Source organism: Phaethon aethereus (assembly GCF_964289735.1).
Source record: "Phaethon aethereus genome assembly, chromosome: 1".
Classification (NCBI taxonomy): domain Eukaryota; kingdom Metazoa; phylum Chordata; class Aves; order Phaethontiformes; family Phaethontidae; genus Phaethon; species Phaethon aethereus.
Genome location: NC_138575.1, coordinates 3207708 through 3228867, shown reverse-complemented (window position 1 = coordinate 3228867; position 21160 = coordinate 3207708). Strand labels below are relative to the sequence as shown.

The following is a 21160-nucleotide window of genomic DNA, read 5'->3' as shown; positions in this document are numbered from 1 at the left end:
AGTATGGAGAAGGAATTATCCACAAAGGTCCTGTTTCTGTCAAAGCATGTAGATATGAGTTTATATAGCACTTGAATATAGTTAATGTGCGAGGTTTGTATATATATGCACACAATGTATACACAGATATCTGTCTAGCTATCTAGAGAGAAATGAATAAACCTTCAACTCCCAGCACTGAAACAAGCCCCTGCTGAAGAGCGTGAGGAAGGAAGGTCCCCATGGGGGAATCTGCAGGGTCAGAGGGAGGAGATGGCCAAGCCATTGCGACAACCACCGCTGAAGACACTAGAGCCCTTCCAACCCCAGTGAACACAGCCACTATCTCTCCCCATGAGACCAGCAAATTAGTGACACAATAGGTCCAGCCCAAAAGTTTTGGCTGTGACAGCTCCACCACCATGGACACCTCTTACTTATTCAATCAGAAAATCTGGAATTGGGACACATGTCCCACGTCACTCTGCCCTGTGTATGTTGTTCAAGCATCTTCTGCAGGCTGTTTTCCGGTCCTCGCTTACACGCCTTATTGATGTGTTTCTGCCTCTTCTATTAGGAAGAGTACTCCACAAGCAAATGAATCTCCTTGTCAGGGATTTCCCTGACAGCGGTCTCAGGTGACAAGTTCTTGCCAGTTCACTTGCAATGAGCCACACTGCAGAATCCCTGTCCCACACTGATCCTCCCTCCACTAACCTGCTAATTGCTTTACCTGTAGTATATGAATTTAGTTACTTTGGCCATAATGATGACATGTTCCTGCATGCCCAGCCTGCTATTAAGCAGGACTTTATTCAGACTCATGGGTAAATGGCTAGTAGCTGAGGAGTTGTTCTTGCTTATGCCATGGCTGAATGGGTTCCAGTATGGGTTAAAATCTTGGTAACACTATATCGTCTTGTATTTTGAGTTCACCAGAACTACAAATTACCAGCATCACTGTAAACTAGACCTTGATCTCTAGTGGATGCTTGTGATTGCCTTTAGAAACTGTCTTCCCCCAACACAAACTTTCTGATTACTTTTTTCCCTGACTTTATCAGTTTTCCCCATTTTATTTTCTTTCTCAGTAGGAAAAAAAAAGGCAACCAAAAACCAAAACACTTCCAAAGCGCTATCAATAGCATGCATGCAAAACACCTTTGACCAAAGCCCTGGGTTATTTTATCAGATGCCGAGAAAAAAGAATGGCAAACAGCCCAGAGCACTGATCGGAAAACCTGGTTCAGCTTATTAATTTGAACACCTGGCATTGGCTGTCTTGTGCAGCAAGGTCCATAATATGGATTCCAAATAATTAGAGGAAGGTCACGGGCAGGTACAGACCTTCTGCCTTTATTGAAGCAGCCAGCTCAGGCACACCGGGTGGGGATGCTGACCTCAGATATATGTGGAGGCCTCATTTCTAGTCGATGATTCAATATCTAATTAAAGTATGCGCAGCACCCATGTAGTGATTTGGTGGTGGTGTTCTAGATTTGTGAGAGAGAAAATCCCTATTCCCACCCAGCAAAATCCTGCTCTCTGGTCTGCAAACAGCCCTTGAAATACAAATTGTATTTCTTGTGTTTCTGTGATAACCTTGAACTGTTCCCTCTGATTTCATGGATACACTGACGTTAAAAGAAAAGCATTAGGGATTCCTGTCCATGGCCTTGCTCAGAAAATCACCCAGACACAGGGAGCCCTAGTTTCAACCCTAAGCACAAGACACACACGCTGCAAAATTCCGAGTAGAAATCAGTATATCAGGTGAGTGATAGTGCCAGTCCACAATGACACATTGATGGACCTGGGTGGAGGCAGGGGAGAGAGTCAGAGAGTTTCAAAGGTATTTAAAAACGTAACTACTTTGGAGCAATAATCATGGTGCATCTTGAGAAACATGCTTCAGGTAGGGAACTTTTCTCGGAACACAGGATGAAAGTCTGTGCTACCAGTTACAGGGACTGCAGGGTGCTGGATGGTGCAGGCAGCCAGTGCCTATTTCTATCCTGCTACCAGGTTGTTTGTTTTCTTTCTTCCAGCTTTTCTCCATCCCTTCAGACACGGTTCAACCCCAGTTTGTGTTTCCTTTATAGATTCCTTCCCTTACTTGCACACTCAAATCATTAGCAATTACCGCATGGAAAGAAAGGGGATCCTCAGTACCAAGGAGTCGATGTCTGGAGGTATCTGTGAAAGAGGACCCAGCAGCAGCAGCAGCAAGTCAGATCCCTCTTTAGCACAAGAAACTTATCTTGTTAAAACAACTCTTCCTCTATTCCCAGTCTGACCAGACTGGATGCCCACCAACCCAAACAGTCTCTCCATCCCAGAGCTCACAATGGGCACAGGTCTCGCATGACAAGGTGATATGTGCTAACATCCATATCCAGATATTGTTCAAATCTAGGAGGAAATAAGTCTTAGATCCATAAGGATCCATTCAGTAATTCCCTGAAGACTGCCTGTAGCTCAGGGATTTCTCCACCCTCCTATCTCTCATGACCTTGTCACGATGACTGGCAGGTTGGATTTTAGACCAGCTTATGTCTGTGACATCGACACACCTCACGCTGGAATTGTTTAGATGAGCGGATAAAGTTGTCATTCAAAGTCCATCCTTAAAGCATCACCCATCATCCATCCAGAGGAAATCAATAAATCCAGCATACATCCTCCCTGCATGCCTAGAGGAAGTTTAACTTTTGTGTCACCATTTTTCAAAACGGAGAACCTGGAATCTACAGGAGAAACATCACTCGCCCGTCGTGCCTCAGTGGCAGAGTTTTAAACAGAAACCAGGAATCCTGATGCCTGGTCCCCAGGGAAAAGACCACTTCATAACAGACTCACCACGACAGTATTCATACAAACTTCCAACCAAAGGCAGGAGAACGAAGGACGAGACGGAGGGAGACAGCGAAAACTACTAACTCGAGATGAGCTGAGCACACATTTTAACGGGTGTCTGGGCTCCCCGCTGCTGCTGCTGAAAGGCTTCTGCAACTGCCTTGGCCTCCCCTCGGTGCAGTTAACTGAGCTAATCCAACGCGACGCAGCCCGGCGCTGGCCTGCCGGCCAGCCAAAGCCGCGGCTGGTGAGAGGGAGGTGGAGGTTCTGAGCAGGACCACAGGGTGGCTGAATGGAAGAGAAGCCCCCACCCCGGGCAGCGTGGGGTGATTGCCAAACGTTGTCTTGCTTCAGCGCCATGCCGAAGAGCCAAACCAGCCAACCGTGCCGACGCCAGCGCCAAAGCCAACTCCACGGCGCGGTGGGCAGGGTGAAGAGCAGTTTAATGACTACGTGCCTGAAAAGGCATCCCTGGCTGGATGGGCATGGCAAAGGTACCCATCACACTCTGCATCACAGCACTGTGATTACTTGCTGTCGTGCTAGTCAGGTCACAGATCAGGGGGCCTTTATTTAAGAGATGTGCAAACTGATGCTTGAAAGGCACTTGAAAATGCAGAAACATAGAAATGGCTGCAACAACTCAGCCCAAATATCCGGATAGACATTCATTCTGTCTCTGACTCTAGTAGCGGATACTTGGATGGAAAAAATAATAAAACAGAGGTTATAGAGTGAAACTTCTGGTTTAAACTCCCAGCTTCCAGCAAACAATGACATGGGGACTGTCTGACCCAGAGCCTGCAGTGATATCATTGTATCGAACAGCTCTCAACAGATCTTTCTTTCATTAATTTGACTAATTGCTTTCCAGACGGTTGTATTTCTGGCCTCTGTAATGTGCTTCACAATGTTGCACAGATGAGTGATACATTATATGAAAATGTCTTTTCTTCTGTTTGTTTTAATATTCCGCTTGATTATCTCATATTAAGTTCCCTAGATCTTGTGTTATGAGAAACAGTGAGTAATCATCCCCTATTCACTTTCTTCATTACACTCATGATTGTCTGGATGTATTATAGCCCTCTCAGTCATCTCTCTTTTAAGATTAATATTGCCAAGTCATACAATATTCCCTTGTATAAAAATTGTTAGAAACCCGTGTTCCTGCTTCCCACACTTCCCATCACCTTCCTGGTTTGACTATACTCATTTTAACTTGACATGATCCAAAGTGCCCGGTGTAAGCAGCATGGGAGAGCACCACGGATCTCCACGTAATGATACTCACTGTTGCGTTCTCCACAATTATATTACTGGTATTCCCTCCCTCCATCATAACCTTTTATTCCTGATCTTTATTTCCCATCTTTGACATGGTTACTAATCTATCAGCAGACTCTTCTTCCTGTCCCATGACAGCATAGTTTAAATTCTTCACTATGGGAAAAGTGTTAATTCCTCTCTATTAACCATGTCATCCATATCACATGGACTTTGATTTATTTAAAGAACGATAATTGGCTTGTGACACCCACCCCCCTCCCCCAGCATGTCATATGCTTTTTTTTCAGTCTATTGTTAATCATGGTTCGACCAAATTGACAGGTAAAAAAAGTCAGATTTCTGGATTCTCGTTCTTGGACCCTTCATGAGTCCAACTTTAAAAAAAAACAAACAGGATGATACATTTTCCACCTTTCATCTCTCCAGAATCAAGGCCAGTATAAGTAACGAGGTGTACAACAGATTTAATACCACGGCACTTTCATATCAGAGTTCCTTGAGGATCTTTCATTGAATATCACTTCTATGCTCTAAAAGCATTTTTTACTAAACCTTTAGTGGCAGACACTTCAGACAGCTTATGCCCTTTATAATGTAAACTTCCGGGGGAACCTCGTTAAATTTTAATCATTAATTTTTATAAGGTTAGCAATGTGTTTCCTATGTGGGCTGCCTTATGATTGTTTTGAAATTCACACGACAGAGTTAGTCATCTTTTTATATTTTTCCTTTGATAACAACTTCCAGGTTTAAATAGTGTCTCTTTACCTTGCCGTTTAAGCAGGCATTTTAAATTTTTTTTTCATTCGCTTTTACTGTCTTTCAGGTCTTTTTTCATAGGTCACATAACTTCACAATAAGGTTCTTATATGATGTATTTATGCAGTGTCCAGGATACCATGAAGTACTTAACCCTTGCGGCTGCTCCTTTTAACAAGCTTCCTCATTTTTATGTTGTTTCCACTTTGAAGTTGAACTTCACTGTAATTTTTATTTATTTATTTTATTTTGCTTCTACAGGACACTGAATTTGAGTACCATGTGGTCACTCTTACTCAGTAATGCATTGATAGCTGTGCCCTACAGCACATCCTGCAAGTAAATCCTAAGAGTAAATCCAGATTTGCTTCTCTTTCAGTGGGTTTACGGGTATGAGCTCCAAGTGTTGTGACATTTGCTCGGTGCATACGAGGCCACTCGAAGTCTCTCATTACCGCATTTTCTGTGGTAATGAGATTTGGATTTCTTTTGGCATCCTCTCAGCCTGTCACAGTCACTTTCACCATCTTCAAGTGGTCAATAAACCAGCCTTAACACCGTTCCCTTCCCTAGGGATACCTTGCCACTTGTGCACAGATTGACCCTATTTTCTTTCTTTGATTTTACATTTTCTTTAACATAAAAGCCCTTTCTTTACCATTTTGGCCTCCTCTATTTTTCCTGTGTGATTTATGCAATGGATGGGCTTCCTTTATCCAGATTTTGTGCTGTGTATCCTATTAGTATCTTCATTTAAATCAGACTACTAGCATGTGCATAGGAGCAAGTATATATTTAATTTTGCCTGTTTTCCTGTTTTCATGTGCCCTGATTAAAAGAGGCATTTGTTGGGACTGATTTTTGCTGTTTCTTACCTGAATTTTATCAAGTTCCATTCACGCACTTTTCGAGGATAAAGGCATATTATGACTTCACCTTTAAGACAATGAGTTTCAACCTTCAAAACCCCTTTCTCGCCTAATTTTTATTTAACTGCAAAAGGCAGGTTCCTTCCTGTCTCAGCTCCCAGTCTTTGAAAAGGTTTCCTTATATTTTATAAACTTTCACTACTCTGTTTTCTTAACTATGCATTGAAACACTGTCTCTGTGCCTGATTTTGCATTTGAGAAAATGTTTCTATAAAAGTCTTGATTTTTAGCCTGTTATCTTCACAGCTTGTGTCTTTCCTCCAGGATTTTCCTCCGACTGTTTCCTTGCAATTGGGAGCTGTGGAAACATCCCGTTAGTATATTCAACAATACTAGGAAGCATTTTCTGATCCTGGGGCCAAATGACATGGTCTGACCACATTCATGTTAATAAACTCTATTAACTTCCAAAACACCTAGTGGAAATCCTCCCTGACCCATTTAATTTCCAAACATGTCTAGGAATTTTTTGAAGGAGTGATAGCTGGACCAAGCCAAACTATATTCTAATAACTTGGCAGCATACGTAGTTGTTTTCCAGTGCCTAATGACATTCCCTGGAGTTGTTTCATTTACTACTACAAATATACGTTGTATGGACCAGGACCTCAGGATGCACAGAATCACAGAATCATTAAGGTTGGAAAAGACCTTTTAAGATCATCAAGTCCAACCACCAACCCAACACCACCAAGCCCACTAAACCATGTCCTGAAGTGCAACGTCTACACATTTTTCAGACACTTCCAGTGATGGTGACTCCACGACCTCCCTGGGCAGCCTGTGACAATGGTTGACCACTCTCCCAGTAAAGAAATTTTTCCTAATATACAATCTAAACCTCCCCTTGCGCAACTTGAGGCCCTTTCCCCTCATCCTATTGCTAGTTACTTGGGAGAAGAGGCCAACACCATTTCCTCCCTTTGGAGTCTGTCACTCTCTCGGTCATTTCTTCTCGGTGAAGAAATTTTTCCTAATATCAAGTCTAAACCTCCCCTGGCGCAACTTGAGGCCATTTCCTCTCGTTCTATCACTTGTTACTTGAGAGAAGAGACCAACACCCACCTCACCACAACCCCCTTTCAGGTAGTTGTAGAGAGCAATGAGGTCTCCCCTCAGCCTCCTCTTCTCCAGACTGAACAACCCCAGTTCCTTCAGCCGCTCCTCATAAGATTTTTTCTCCAGATCCCTCACCAACTTCGTTGCCCTTCTCTGGACACGCTCCAGCACCTCAACGTCCTTCTTGTAGTGAGGGGCCCAACACTGAACACAGGATTCGAGGTGCGGCCTCACCAGTGCCAAGTCCAGGGGCACGATCCCTGCCCTGCTCCTGCTGGCCACACTATTGCTGATCCAGGGAGACTTGGTCAAAGCAAAAAAAGGCCACCAAATGCCTATGTTTCAGTAACTGAAGGGAGCCACATATCTACTTCAGGGTGAGTTGCAACTCTCTTTAGACTCCACTGCCTGTACTCACGGGGAGCAGGATCTCCTTGGGCTGTAAAGGGTTCTCAGCACCCAGCTCATAAGGAGACATGTGCATACACAGACTTGGCAGGTCACAATCCTAAACAGAGCTGAAAAGCTCTCCCACACACAAGGCACAGAGGTAGAAAGGACCTCTTGATTCACCCAGTTCTTCTGCAGGCAACCCTTCCATAGCAGCTTATACAGAAATGTTATCAACCTTTATCATAAAACCAGCTCTATTTTTAGCACTCACTAATCCCAGTGGAAGATTACTTCAGACACTCATTCTCCTCCCAGACAGAAACTTTTTTCTATTTTACACACTAAATTCCCAATTTACATCCATTCCCTCTTGGGCCAAGATTATCTATATCTTAACTTTTCATAGGATTTAACCCCTAAATCCACACAAACAGCAGTCCTACCTCTAGCCAACTTGGTTTTCTGCACCCATTTAGACCCACACCAGCATCTTCTTGCCCAAGTGGCTCTGCTGGTCCTTCTGAAAGCCTCCCCTGGCTCCATTTGGTTTTTTCCAATGCAGGCAGAAGAGTTGCAGTGTCCTAGCCTCGTACTTTAGGCAAAAGAAACTCCATAACATTAGCACTATAAAATGTAAATCAAGTCAGTGGGGGAAGACACCTCGTCCATGTTTCTGTCCTACATAAATACACTTGTCTGTCTACCAGTGCAGTGACCCTGTGCCTGCTCTGGAGTCCCTCCAAGATAGTGCCAACATAACCCTGATGAGATTTTCTGCTCTGTTTGTATCCACACTGTTGGAAAAAGTGAGCTAACCTCCATGCCAAGTGTCCCAAGGGGATAACTGCAGGAGTGACAGGCAGACCAGCAAATTCCCATCTACTTTCTGAGAGATGAAATATCTGTAAATAGCTCTGACATGACAGAGACAAGTTGCTGTATCAGATATTTAAAGATATGGTATAACACTGCTTGACCTAAATTTTGGGCTTCAGCAAGCTATTGATTTTTTGATTCTTTATATTATGTTAATGATGTCATGATCATATCAGAGCAGCAGTGTACTCCCGTAAAGCTCCAGAGTGCAATGTTTAATAAATACTGTTAGTATTAGCTAATTTTGCTATAACTCACTCTGTGCATGATTTCACTCTTAAGGGTGGTTTGGTGGGTTTTTTTAATTAATGGTAAATTCCCTAAACAACCAGGCAGAGTGAAAAGTCAAAGCATTTACTTCTCCTCTTAGTTTTTAGTTTGGGAATGGGGGTAGTGGGGAAGGGTGTCTTCTTCAACTCAGCCCAATCGATAGGAGATTAAGTATAACACTCAATAACTGGACTGATGTGTTCCTGGGCAGCTCAAGCGGCAGCTGAATGATATTTTGTCAATTGGCCAGATGAGCTTATGCTACGGGTTTGTTCTCCTTCCCTTCTCACCAGCCCCTCCAGATCCTCCATCAATTAAAGCTGTGAGGGAATCCTCAGGGTCAGTATTTTGCCTCTGGTCCTTGAGAGCAGAGAAGGGAACAGAGAGCAAAGACTCAGTACTAGTAAGAATTAGGTCCCTACAGTGCAGAAAATCACATTTATACCTAGGTATACTGAGATCCTACCCAGAGAGGCTGCAGAATTCAGATCCATACCTAAAAATAAATTTTATGAGGCAAAAAGCTTAAGATGGAAATTTCTTATTTATTCTTATTAAGATTTCTGGGTAGAATATGCACAAAGTTACTTGCAAACTTGTTTGCAAGATTGGGACTGGGTGAAAATGAGGAAGGGATCAGATTGATTCGCTCTCATCTGTGTTTGCAGTTTCTCTTCTCCCCGAGAACAGCATAAAGCAAAAGCTCCTATAACTATCCCGATGTCATCCTCCTACCATTATTAACCATCTAGCTCTTTAGAGGTACCCTCTGGGTAGAAGAGGGCCAGGGAAGCCTGCAAGGAGTCAAGAAAAGCCGCCTCTGGCCCAGCCACATCTCGGTGGTGGCTCCAACAGGGATGCTCTGCTCTGATAACGCCTTATCAGGCCAGGCAAGCTCTAGGAGACAAGGAACAGACAAAATAAGAAAGTGTTATCTGAACTGAAATCCTTCCCCTTTGCCCTGTGCCAAATAATCCAGTGCTCATTTGGCGAGGCTGACTGGTAAACCTGTCCCTTCCCAGTGGGTGATGGAGGCGGGAGGTGCCTGGCCGCCTGTTCCTGGCTCCTGGGGTGCCCAGGGAAAAGGCAGCTCATGGGGGACTCCTGCCTCTCTGCTGCAGCTGAGAAAGTTTGCAGACAAGGCTTACACCTCTTTGTGGTGAAGGGCGGGGTCTGCAACAAAACAAAAGGAATCTGGTTTTCTTGTGGTCATCTCTCCCCATCTCGGCGCAAGCAGGAGACTAAAGGGGCCTCACGTCACCCCCCTTCCTCCCCCAGCCAACTGCAGGCAGGGCTGTGTTTCAGAAATCTGAAGCATCTTGGCCTCCTTTCCACACCTCTTAAGGGAGGGTTGGAGGAAGGGGAGAGAGGATGCAGCTGCAGGTGGGGACAGCCTCTTGCAAAGATCTGACTCCCAGGGTCCGCAGGGGCCAGCGCCCAGCACTGCCAGGTACCTCCGCACGCCTTGGTGTGTGTTGTGGCTGGGTTGTGCATGTCACCCCTCTTTGCAAGAGAGGGAAAAGACATAAATGATGTCCTGCCATTTTTTGCTCTACTTTTTCCTGACAGCTCCAGCTTTCTGCCCTCCTCCCCAGACCTAGGAATGAAACAGGGATGGAAACAGGAGAGAAACAGCCATATAACAAACAGCACCCCCCACCCCGAAAATGTGCACTTAGCATCTGCGCCAAGCTAACAAGGGAGAAGCCTTCCAGGCATGGGTGAGCTAGATTGAGATTATTTTCTTAACATGTCTCAATTAAAATGTAGATCTCCTTTACAGCCTGGGGCCAGAGGGGCATGAGGCATTGGGAATGAGATATGGGAGGGAGAAGCAAGACACAGGGGCATTTGCTTCATTCCTCCCTGTCCTGCCTGCCTTAACCCTTCTGGTACCACCTCTGCTCTAACAGCCAGACAAGGGTACAGGGTGATTCGGGCATGTTCACTGGGTTAAGCAAGGAACTACATGTGTGTTTGCACCTTGCCATGTCTGCTAAGGATCCTTCTGCTTTAACTAAACAAAACTTACACAATCACCGGTGAGATGAAATTGTTATTGTCATGCTTTATAGCCAGTATGGTCTGGGAGCCTGTGGTCATCAAGTTCAGCTCCCTACAGGACTTTTGCAAGCCACTCATCATCCAAAGTGCTTTAAGGCTTTGGACCTCACAGCTGCCTGTGAGGTGAAGAACTGTTACTGCTCTCTGACAAGCAAAGGGCTAAAACACAGGGAAATTAAAGATTGGCGTCATTGTAAATTGGACATTGTTTGATATAGTCATTTAGGTTTCCCCAAGAGCTGCTAAAAGAAAAGAAACTGGCACTTCCAGAGAGCAATTCCCTCCACTGCCTTAAACTCCTCAGGATTGTAACGAATGTGTTCAGAAAAAGTCCCTCTCTTCACTGGCTGCCGAGACAAGAAACCTAGTAGTAGATGAGATAAATCCTTTCCTAAGCAATTTGTTCAAAATCATGCAAGGTATCTATAGCAGAGCGGGGAAATTAATCCTGCTCTCTCTTGCCTAAGGAAACTTCTGTAACTAGTGGATCATGCTGGCATCCCTTTCTAAATGTACCAAGGACTCCAGGACTTGTTTTTCCCAGTCAGAAGTTGTCTCAGATTTTGTCTTACAACAATGTCTCAGACGTTCAGGCCACACCAATTCCCACTTCCTTATGTTTTTCACAACTCCTCAAACCCCTTTTGTCAGGTTAGGCAAAATCATCCTCCAGCTCCTCCACTCTGTCCCAGCAGACACTTCAGCATTTCTCTTCCTCCTCAATGCATTTCTCTGCCCCCAACTTTCTCTTCAGTCTTCGCCACAAGATCATCGACAAAAAGACATGTTAATTGCTGGTGCAACTTCCTAGGCAGGGAAGCCAATAAAGGAGGAAAATAATCAGAAACCTGCCCTTCCTTCAATTAGCAGGGGCTGGCGCATGCTGTATTACAAGGTACAGACACGTCTGCTTGCAGTGAGGTTGCCCCATATCCCTACAGTGTGTAACGAAGCCCATGGCCAGTGGCAGAAATGCACAGCCAACATGTCTGTTTTTCACTGTGAATTTAGCTTCTCCTGCAGGAAGACGGCAAGAAAACATCTTTCCTTTGAATATCCTGGTTTCTTTCATCCAGACGTGTTAGCCACTTCCATCTAGTTCTGACTCCAGGGATAAGACTCTATTAAAAATGCACTCGTTACCCCTGGCAGAAATTAATTTGGTCCAATCTATTGGGCATTGGAACAGGGGACAAAAAATGTTGTTCCATGTCCTGATCTGCCACTCATTTCTTGTATAACCATCATCCTGGCAATGTGTTGTTTTTCCCTGCTCTCCTCTGTGGCTGACCTGCACTGGTGAGCTGCAGCCTAGTGACACCCAGAGTTTACTCTTCCCTACTGGGGCAATCAGTGGGGCTCATTTGCAAGATGTTTTATCTGAATGTTGTGTTGTACATGAAGGAGGGACTTCTGTATCTCTCCACAAGGCCAGAGATCAGAGATGTATGGCTTCTGTAATCATAGTATGTAGGCATGGAGCTAAAACGTCTGTGTCTGCCTTGGTAGACGGTTCCTGCTATTGATGGTATGCTATTCAAAAGCTGCTGAAGGACAGCTGCTGAAGTGGAAAATGATGGAAGACAAGAGGTTCAAGAAAACAGGACTATGAGTTGCTCAGATCCACTCACCAAATACAAAAAATATGTATTTGCTGGGGATAGGAAGAAGAGACTATGCTTGTAGGAAAGCAAGGAGGATCCCACAGAAAAAAAAAAAAAAAGCCTCCCAGCAGGATGAGATAATTAGCTTCAACCTCAGAAGCTCCTGTGAATTCACACAACCTGCCTCCAGGAGCACAGTACTACAGGGAAGGGAGATTAAATTCTGCCTGGTACAGAAGCCAGCTGGGACAGGATCTACCTCTGCACCTCTGTTTGGGGGAATGAGTACAGAGGGTTGTGGGAGAATTAGGGGCTGGACACACACATGCTGGTGGCACACGGGGATATTTTGGTGGTCTTTGGGTGTGGGAGTGTGTGACAGAAGATGATGGTATGTATTTATGGGTAGGAGTGTGCGTGTGCAGATCCATGGAGAGGGGATGAAGACATACCTTAAAGGTTCACTGTGCTTTTCTTTAGGAAGAAAGCTTCCTGATCCTCCTCCCCGCCCCCCAATGCCTTCTGAGACCTGTCACAGGTTGAAGATGATGAAATGTCACAGAAGGAACAGTGGAAGTAGAAGGCAGATGTACCCCACCCCGGGGGAGCTCGCGTGGCGTGCCATTTTCCCTCATTGGCAGATCATGGGCTGCAGAGGCACCAGGGACAATCTGACAGCAAGAGCAATTCCCTACAAACAACCCAGCAACTGAGACAGTCTCCTGAACCGTCCATGTCTCATGGCACTCCCCAAGTGGCACAACCTTGCAGGAAAGCCTAGCCCTGCTGTATTGCCAATTAGGACCTTGGGGGACTTTAAAAATCATGGGAGGAATGAGACTGGTCAAGCTGCAAAACCCAGACCTGGGTTTTGGCCACCCTGAGAATGTATGGTGAGAGGACATCCCAAGCTGGGGTTGGGCTCTATTTTGTTGCCCACATACAGGGATCTAAAGTCACTTGAGATGTCCTCAGGACCCCAGCTGGTCCCTATCTTATCCTTCAGAGGAAATGGGTCTCCAGTAGACTCTGTGTCATATTTACCAGCCCCAGGCAAACATTTCAGATACCCCAGGCGCTCCAGTTGCAGCAGACAGCATGGATGGGCACTTGAATTGGGTTCCTTGAATAAATAAAACCACCTATGTTTTAAAGTCTCCTTACGTTCTCCATGCATCTGTGTTTAGGCATATGAATTAAGTCCTTATGTTGCTAGTCCATATCAAAGTCTCCTTGCTGTTTCTGTCAACCTCCACTTTATAATCTAAGTCAGGGTACCCTCCTGCCCTGTGGCAGCCCCTGTAACGTTGTGTCTCAGCTCCATCGAAAATCTGACAAGCTTTTTAAACTGATCAGGCGGGTCATACAGCTTTCCCCTGTCCCTTTTCCCTCCCTAGCTGTTATCCCAGATATGTACTGTGGGATATCTAGATATGCTGCTCACCAGTGTGTAGTGTCCGCAGCAAGAGCGATGCTGAGATGACAAAGGTGTGTCCCCTGTCAGGGAATCGGCATGTAGGAGGTCCTCTAGAAGGCCTGCGAGTACCACTGAGTATCATTATCCCTTTCTCGTTGCATGTCCTAGCACGAGACACACCTCCTAGCCCATGGCAGACTGTGTGCTGTGCTTCACATCAGAGAAGAAGAAACCACAGAGGTCTTTCTCTGCAAAGGCTGAACTTTCTGAAGTGCTAAACCTGAGCTGCTAATGCTTCTGTGATGGAGACAAATCCCAAGTAGGACACCTAACTCACAGGGATGCATCATGAGAAAGCTTCTGCTGGAACCCACTGCACAAACTAATTATCTTCCCGCCCCTCCCCACTGCCCTCTAGCAAAATAAGCTAATCAAGGAAGAAGGTTGTTATCAAAACACATTTATCACACGCCTGTGTCTTACGGTCCACAGTGCCCAGTGCTGTCCCCGAGTTGCCTCAGGCAGGCACGGCCACCGAGATAATCACCCTGTGAAGGGCACAGCTCTGCCTTGCATTGCTTGGTAGACCAGAGCAGCAAAAGTGTTCCCAGGAGGTATACGATGTCGTCCAGGGAATGGAAGACATGAGCAGTGTGGAACGCACAGCATGCAGGTATAGCGATGGGTCAGCTCTCCAGGACTCGCGATCGGCTGTTCTGCTCAAAGGTACTGGGCTGGTTGGGAGTGGTTTGTTCAATGTCATCACGCATCTATAGTGAAATGGGATTCCCAGGAGCCTCCATTTCACTTGGGCCTTTATCATCATCAATAGGCATGCTCAGGGTCCCAAGAATTTCCTCTTGCTCTCTGGACTAAGAGCCCTGATCTCATTTCAAAAGACCATTGGAGAGCTGTCACATTTGGGGCTATTTCCTCTGCTCCAAAGGAGAGGCGACGCCTAGGTGTGAAATGATGGGTACTTTAGCAATACCTCAGGAGACAGATTAAAGATTATCTAGGCTCAGTGCAGAATGCTTAATGGGCCAATAACACTCTACGGAGCCCCCCTGCTGTGCACTTCCCCCTGTGAGAAGGCTGAAATGCCATCTCCAGTTTCGATAACTACCTGAGAAGAACTGGGAATCACTCGGTGCCAAGGCCAATTGTGGGAAGATGACTCCACTTTCCCTTGCTATCAGATGGAGAGGTTCATAGGCCGTGTACACAGCTGGCTGAGCGCCAGCTGTGACCAGGGAGGAGTCAAACCAAGCACTGTTTGGAGACAGGACGACTTGACAGCTGGTTCACTCCTGCCTTTGCCACCATTGACTGGCAGCGCTAACACTGCCAATCAACTGATTGGAGACTTTCAAACCAAATAAAAGATTTCAAATTTCCTGCGATTATTTTTCCCTCCATCATTCATGATTTTCTCCCCATTGTGTACCAACAGCATGTATCTGGCAATCTCCTGTTGCGATGAGAAATGCCGCCAAATATCTCAGACACACAGGGATGCTGAACATAGCAATTGCAAGAGCTCTGAGCTTCCCCTCTGGTGGGGAAGATACACCCAGCCACCTACAAAGTTTGCAAGGCAACGCAGGATTTGAGCTGGAAGCCTTTCGTTCTTTGTGTGGCTGATCTAACTTTAGGAAGATTAGGACAATTGTCATGTACCTCTGACATTTAGAGGGTCTCCCAGGTATTTGAAGGCACCAAGAGCTGACCCATGACAAGACGATGTTAAGGCAGGAAAGGATACAGAAAACTTTTCCTAGAAAAAGGTCCCAGCCATGATTGCAAAGACTTATTCATCACGCCAGACAAATGCAAACCACCTGCAAATGGCTATCTTACGAAAGGGACTCTAGTTTGCACCGTAGGACATAACAGCATGGGAGCACAAAGCAGGGACAGCCGAGGCCCTGGTTTCTTGCAACGTAAGCTGAGGGTCTATAGGATCACAAGCCCCTGCAGGAATCCGTAAATCACTCTGTTCTCGCTCTCTGTTAGAGCTCGGAGTGGCACAGGACTGGGTGTGATGTTCCACCCTCCTGCCCTGCTGGGTCCCTGAAGTCTGAGTCATACAGCCCAGTGCCCCTTCCCCACGCAGCACGGGAGATATCCTCCCTCCCCTGCGCAAACGGAGGAAAAGACTTGGGAGGAAAATAGGGGAGGTGAAGGGGAAAAGAAAGAAAAAAATACAGCCTGAAAGACAGTTACAGTCTTTCAGACGGCAGAAAGTCAAGCAAGCAAAAGACCCTTCAAAAAAGGTCTTATTGCAGCATCTGTAGGCGGCTTAGGTTACCCGAGACTCTCTAGTGATTCAGAAGACTTTGACCAAGAAAGTTAAAGCCAGGGACGATCAATGAGCCTCTGCAAGCAGCATCGCATCGGGTTACCTGCTGGGATGAGACAGCGGGAGTTGCACTTTGTAACTTTTTCTTTTTTTTATTTCCTGATCTGGCAATGAGTCCGAGCACGGATAACAACCCCCCCTCCACACTAATCCCTCACTCTCTAGAAAACAACTTGTTTAAGTGCCTTTTTTCCTCCATATCATGTTAGAAAAGAGTATTGTAACTTCCAGTAACCTGCAGCTACAAGGCAGGGAAGAGCTGGAGAGCAGGAGGATGTGGAGGGCAACTTCCCAGATACTGGGGTAGGTGTCTGCTGCCAGAGGACAGCATAAAACCCTTGTGAACAGGGCTGTCCTTTTGTGGGAAAAGCAAAAAACACTCATATGGTTTCTCAAGTGTCTCATTAACACCATCTCTGCTGCTGCAGCTATTCAGTTAATCCATGGTCAGCTCAGACTGAGTAATTGTGCATACTAGATTTTGGTCATCCCTTGACCAACCCAGAGCCCACCAAAGGGATCCAGGAAGGTGGCTGGTGTGGCCCATATCTAAGACCCCTCTGGCATTCCTTCATTCATGGACTTAGGACATCTACAAGAAGCCACTGCATCCTGTTCCCCATGCAGTAGGGGAGCCTCTCCTGGCACATGCTGTGCAAACTGGGATGCAACTGTGGTGCAAGGCCGATGGAGCCAGCTCAGGTCCCTAGGTGAGGTTCTTGGGTGCCAAGGACACAAAAAGTATGAGCAGCAGCTCAGAGGAGAGCAGAGGAGAGCAGAGCCAATTCCTGGCTCTGCTACCTCCAGAATAGGACAGGCTGGGGATGCTTAAACAAACCCTCTTCCCTCTGCAGCAAATGTCAGTTCCTCCAAACCAACAGTGTTTGTTGATAGCCTGCTTTGCTCAATCTCTAGAGCTGCTAAACACTTCTGGGGGAGAAAGTAATCACACACTTCCAAATGTTTCATTTTAATGAGAAAAAAAAAAAAAGAAAAAAAGCAATACTTCAGAATGACTTTTTATTTCGAAATTTTAAGCAATTTACTAAAACCTGAAATAAAATCCCAAAATAAGAACTTCTGAAGTCTAAATTAATCATTCTGCCATTACTAAATGGTATCTGCCCCTTCTAAAATGTCTTTCAAGAACAGTTCTCATTAAAAAAAAAAATTGGTCTACTACAAGCTGGGAAAAAAAGTTTTGAAATATCACAAGTCCTCCCAGAAAATAGGTCTATTTGCATCTGTGACTGCAACTTATGACCTGCCAGCCAAGGAGTCCCCGTAACAGCAAGGGCAGATCCCAGAAGCAGAAGGAGGCTGGTGCCTAGGGGCTGCATTCTCCCTTAAGGACAGCTTGTGCGTGTTCGACTATCCATCCCGGAATTAAACAGAGGATGAAACGAGGCAGCACAGCTCAAATCTAGGAGTGGCAGCTAACAGAACAGAGCCTGGGACAGGTCCCTTCTGCACCCAGCAAGGTCAGCATATTTCCTCTTTATAGAGTGTTGCCTCTCCCTGTAGGGATGCTGCTGCTCTGCCCCAAATACCCACGCTGCCGGCAGCTGGGGTGTTAAGCACAACCCAGAGACACTGTGCAGGGTTGAAAACTTGTGTGGTAACCCTGTGCACATGGATCAGTGCTTGTGCATGTCTGGAGCGGGTGCTGGGCCAGGCAGGGATAGCGAGGGCTCATTCAGCTGCAGAAGGGTTTATGAGGAGTCTGGAGGACAAGTCTGACGAGGAGCGGCTGAGGGAACTGGGGGTGTTCAGTCTGGAGAAGAGGAGGCTGAGGGGAGACCTTATCGCTCTCTACAACTGCCTGAAAGGGGGTTGTGGTGACGTGGATGTTGGTCTCTTCTCCCAAGTAATTAGCGACAAGATAAGAGGAAATGGCCTCAAGTTGTGCCAGAGGAGGTTTAGATTGGAGATTAGGAAACACTTCTTTGCTGAGAGAGTGGTCAAGCATTGGCACAGGCTGCCCAGGGAGGTGGTGGAGTCACCATCACTGGAAGTGTTCAAAAAACGTGTGGACATGGCACTTTGGGATATGGTTTAGTGGGCATGGTGGTGTTGGGGTGATGGTTGGACTTGATGATCTTAAAGGTCTTTTCCAACCTTAATGATTTTGTGATTCTGTGATCCCTCCTCCGGGGGCAAAGAGCCACAGCCCCTCTGCATGGGAGGGGGAAAGGAGGTAAAGGAAGGAAATAGTTTGGGTATGGATGGAGACAGAAGAAACTTGCCTGGGGGGTTTAGAGGAGTGGTCAGGTATTGGATGGCATCTTTGGGTACTGCTGCATCTGACATAGGAGTAAACTGCAATTCATTTCAGGCTTGGAGAAAACTTTGCTCTGCTCTCATCCCCCTGCAGCCCCCGATCGGGCTGGTGACATTGCTGCGACCTTGCAGCCAGGCACCAAGTCCCTCCATGCCAGCTATTAGTTTTTCAGCTTGGTTCCTCCCCCCTTCTCCCACCCCAGCCCTTCGCCCTCCCCTGGAGACCCATGCAGCAACCGAGCGCCGCATTTTCAATTTACACCAACTAAATGATTCATCGCTGCCTAAAGAGGCCTGAACAGAACCCAGGAGGGGAGCTGAGCTATAGCAGGGAAAGGGAGGGGGGCAAGATCGGGGCTAAAGATATGGAGATGAAAAGCTCTGGTGACCTGCTCTATATCAGCTCACTTCTCGGGGCAGAAGCCAATCAATCCTCCCCCTCTCCTTTCTCCTGCAGCCGTCTGTGGGTCTGTCTGTCTCTTTCTCTCTCAGCAGACTCGAGTTTCTCGGTGTAAGGTTAGGACAGGGGAGCTGTGGAAATCGATTCCTGAGCCCTGGCACGCCGCCCTCCACGCAGACAGCCCAGCTCTGCCGTGAGACGATGGATGGGGAGCTGTCCCCAGGCGTCTCCAGACCTCTCACGTGATGGGAACTGAGGATAGCTTGGAAATTGGGGTCTGGGGAAAAGGGTCTGCATCAGCCCTTAAAGTGTAAACCCCAAAATAAGAGACATCGGCATGGGAGGGACAAAAACATAGACATATACCCCTTCTGGCAGTATTCCCCTGTCCCCCAGTCTACCAGTGTTACTCTTGACGGTGCATACTGGAGGAGAAAGATGAGTGAAGGGCATGGCTTTGCCCCCAGCCAGCCTGGTTTCCTGTGCCACTCGGCCCCAGGTCTTTCACAGCCCAGATGCCTCTCCCATCCCTTCCGCAAAACAGCTCCCACGCCAGCACGGCTGGATTCAGCCATGCGCTGCAAAGCCCCTGGGACTCCTGGCTGGGCGGGAAGAGGGAAGGGTTAGCACTCACCAGGGGAAATGCTGGCAGCACATTTCCCCGGAGATACTTGGGCACAAGTTGTTGACAAAGCATCCCACTTGAGAAAAAGTCTGTTAATGAATCCTAAGGGGTTCTGATGTACAAAAAGTGCTAATAAGGGACTCGGTGTTATGGCACTCTTACCCTGAATATCCTGCACAGCCAAACCTCGTTGAATGGGTTGTACTTGGCTCCTCTGCTCTCAAGGTTACATAAAAGTATGAGGAAACTGAGACCCAGAGAGAAACACCTGAGGCTGCACTGAAAACCCCTTCCAAACTAGTACTGGGAACCAGATTTCTTGACTGCAATGGAAACTAGGAGGAAGGAGCAGACTGGAGTGGGGTTTGATAACATTTGCTTTCCAGCTGCTACAAAAAAATCCATAGGGATTTAATCTCAGTGACCCTGCTGTAAGGTACATAAATAAGAAGTGCATCTTTTTTGAATAAGGAACAGAGGTTGAGTGACCAGAGGGAGGAGGATGTCAGGATCCTGCCATCAACCAGGTGCAGACTGTGAGGCCAAACTTCCCCTTGAAGGACTGAGTTTGTACAGGGGTTTCTTGTTCTAATCAAGTTGATGTTGCCACCCTCACTTGCCACCAGCCATCACATTTCTGACACTCATTCACAATGACCTGCTGGGCAATCTGCAGTTGTCTCTGCCCCTTTCCTCTCCGTTTGGGGATTGACTGCTTTGTTGCCACTGATCCTGGATGGCAGCAGATGAAATACCGAGCATTGCTGTAGTACAATCAACAGCCAAATTCATGCTTTCCTGTACTGCTTGCACATAGTCTGTGCTGTCCCTTCATTGACAGCAAAACACACAGTGCTCTGTAGGATGGATGCAGGACAAGATGAGATGGAAACACACTATATGATCTGTATATCAATTGGAAATATCCTCAGGTCAGTAGGGTGAAAGTTTCATGGCTTCATGCCTATCAGACCACAACTCAGGACTGGTTCGCCAAAGATCCCTTGAACAATTCCAGAACCTGAGTCAAGTTTTTGGACAAGTTTTGGGATGGGTCATCTAGACCTGATCTGAAATTAAGCAGCCTGTTGTGGCTTTGGATGAGGGTCACACAACCTAAAGAGCATCCACGGAAGGTTGCAATATGGTACAGGTTTGTTCTTTTTTCTTCTGTTCCAGAAAGGAGAAGTAGCAAAGAGGATTACTTCAATTGGACCACTGTCTCCACCGGGATAGTTTGCAATGCAACAGGAAGAATTCAGAGGTAAACTCAGTGGGAGAAGACAGCCACACTACAATAGCAGGGTCCATCAGAAAAAACTTCCATTGCTGCCAAGGACACTGTCAGACTTGGAGTGACAGCACCCTGCAGAGCCCCGCTCGGCTGGAGACGTTTGGTTAGACAGATCCAATGCACTTTCCAGTCACTGTCTCTGCTGAGAGGTTCTTGGCAAATGAGACCACCCTGCCACTCATAGCCAGGAGCTCAGCCAACCTGACACCTCCCTCTCCACAGCTTTGGCAGAGGGCTCTCTGCAGGGGGAGATCACTGGCAGTGATGGCTGCAGAGAGGAAACTTCAAGATCAATAGCATCATTAAAAAGCCTACAGAAAACAAAGCCAATGAACTAATCACCCAGTCCTGAGGACACCTGGACCCAGCGCTCCTTGCAAGGCACTGGATTAGGCAGTAGTGTTGAATAATGGTGAACTGAGGTCCCTTCTTGGCCTGTTATACAGAAGGCCAAGGATATGGATACAGACAAATTTGCTCGGCATCCTGGTCAGATAAGCCAAATGAGCAGTTTGGCTCATTTGTGCTCATTTGGCATAGTTGAGTTGACCCACAGAGGACAAATGCTCAACTTCAGGGTTAACATTTTCCCACAGTGAGCATATAAACCATAAGGTCCTCTTGAAATCTAACTTGGAGTGGACCCCATGATGCTTACAGGGACCTGTTTCCTCTCTATGGACACTAGAGATCATAGTAAGTC

The 21160-nt window shown here is 46.5% G+C and overlaps 1 protein-coding gene across 1 annotated transcript in view; it reads right to left on the bottom strand.

Moving 5' to 3' along the window:
* PLXNA4 (plexin A4) overlaps nucleotides 1–21160 on the bottom strand; it is a gene marked incomplete at both ends in the record, with an annotated part of 428073 nt that overhangs the window by 136181 nt on the left and 270732 nt on the right. The window lies entirely within an intron of this gene.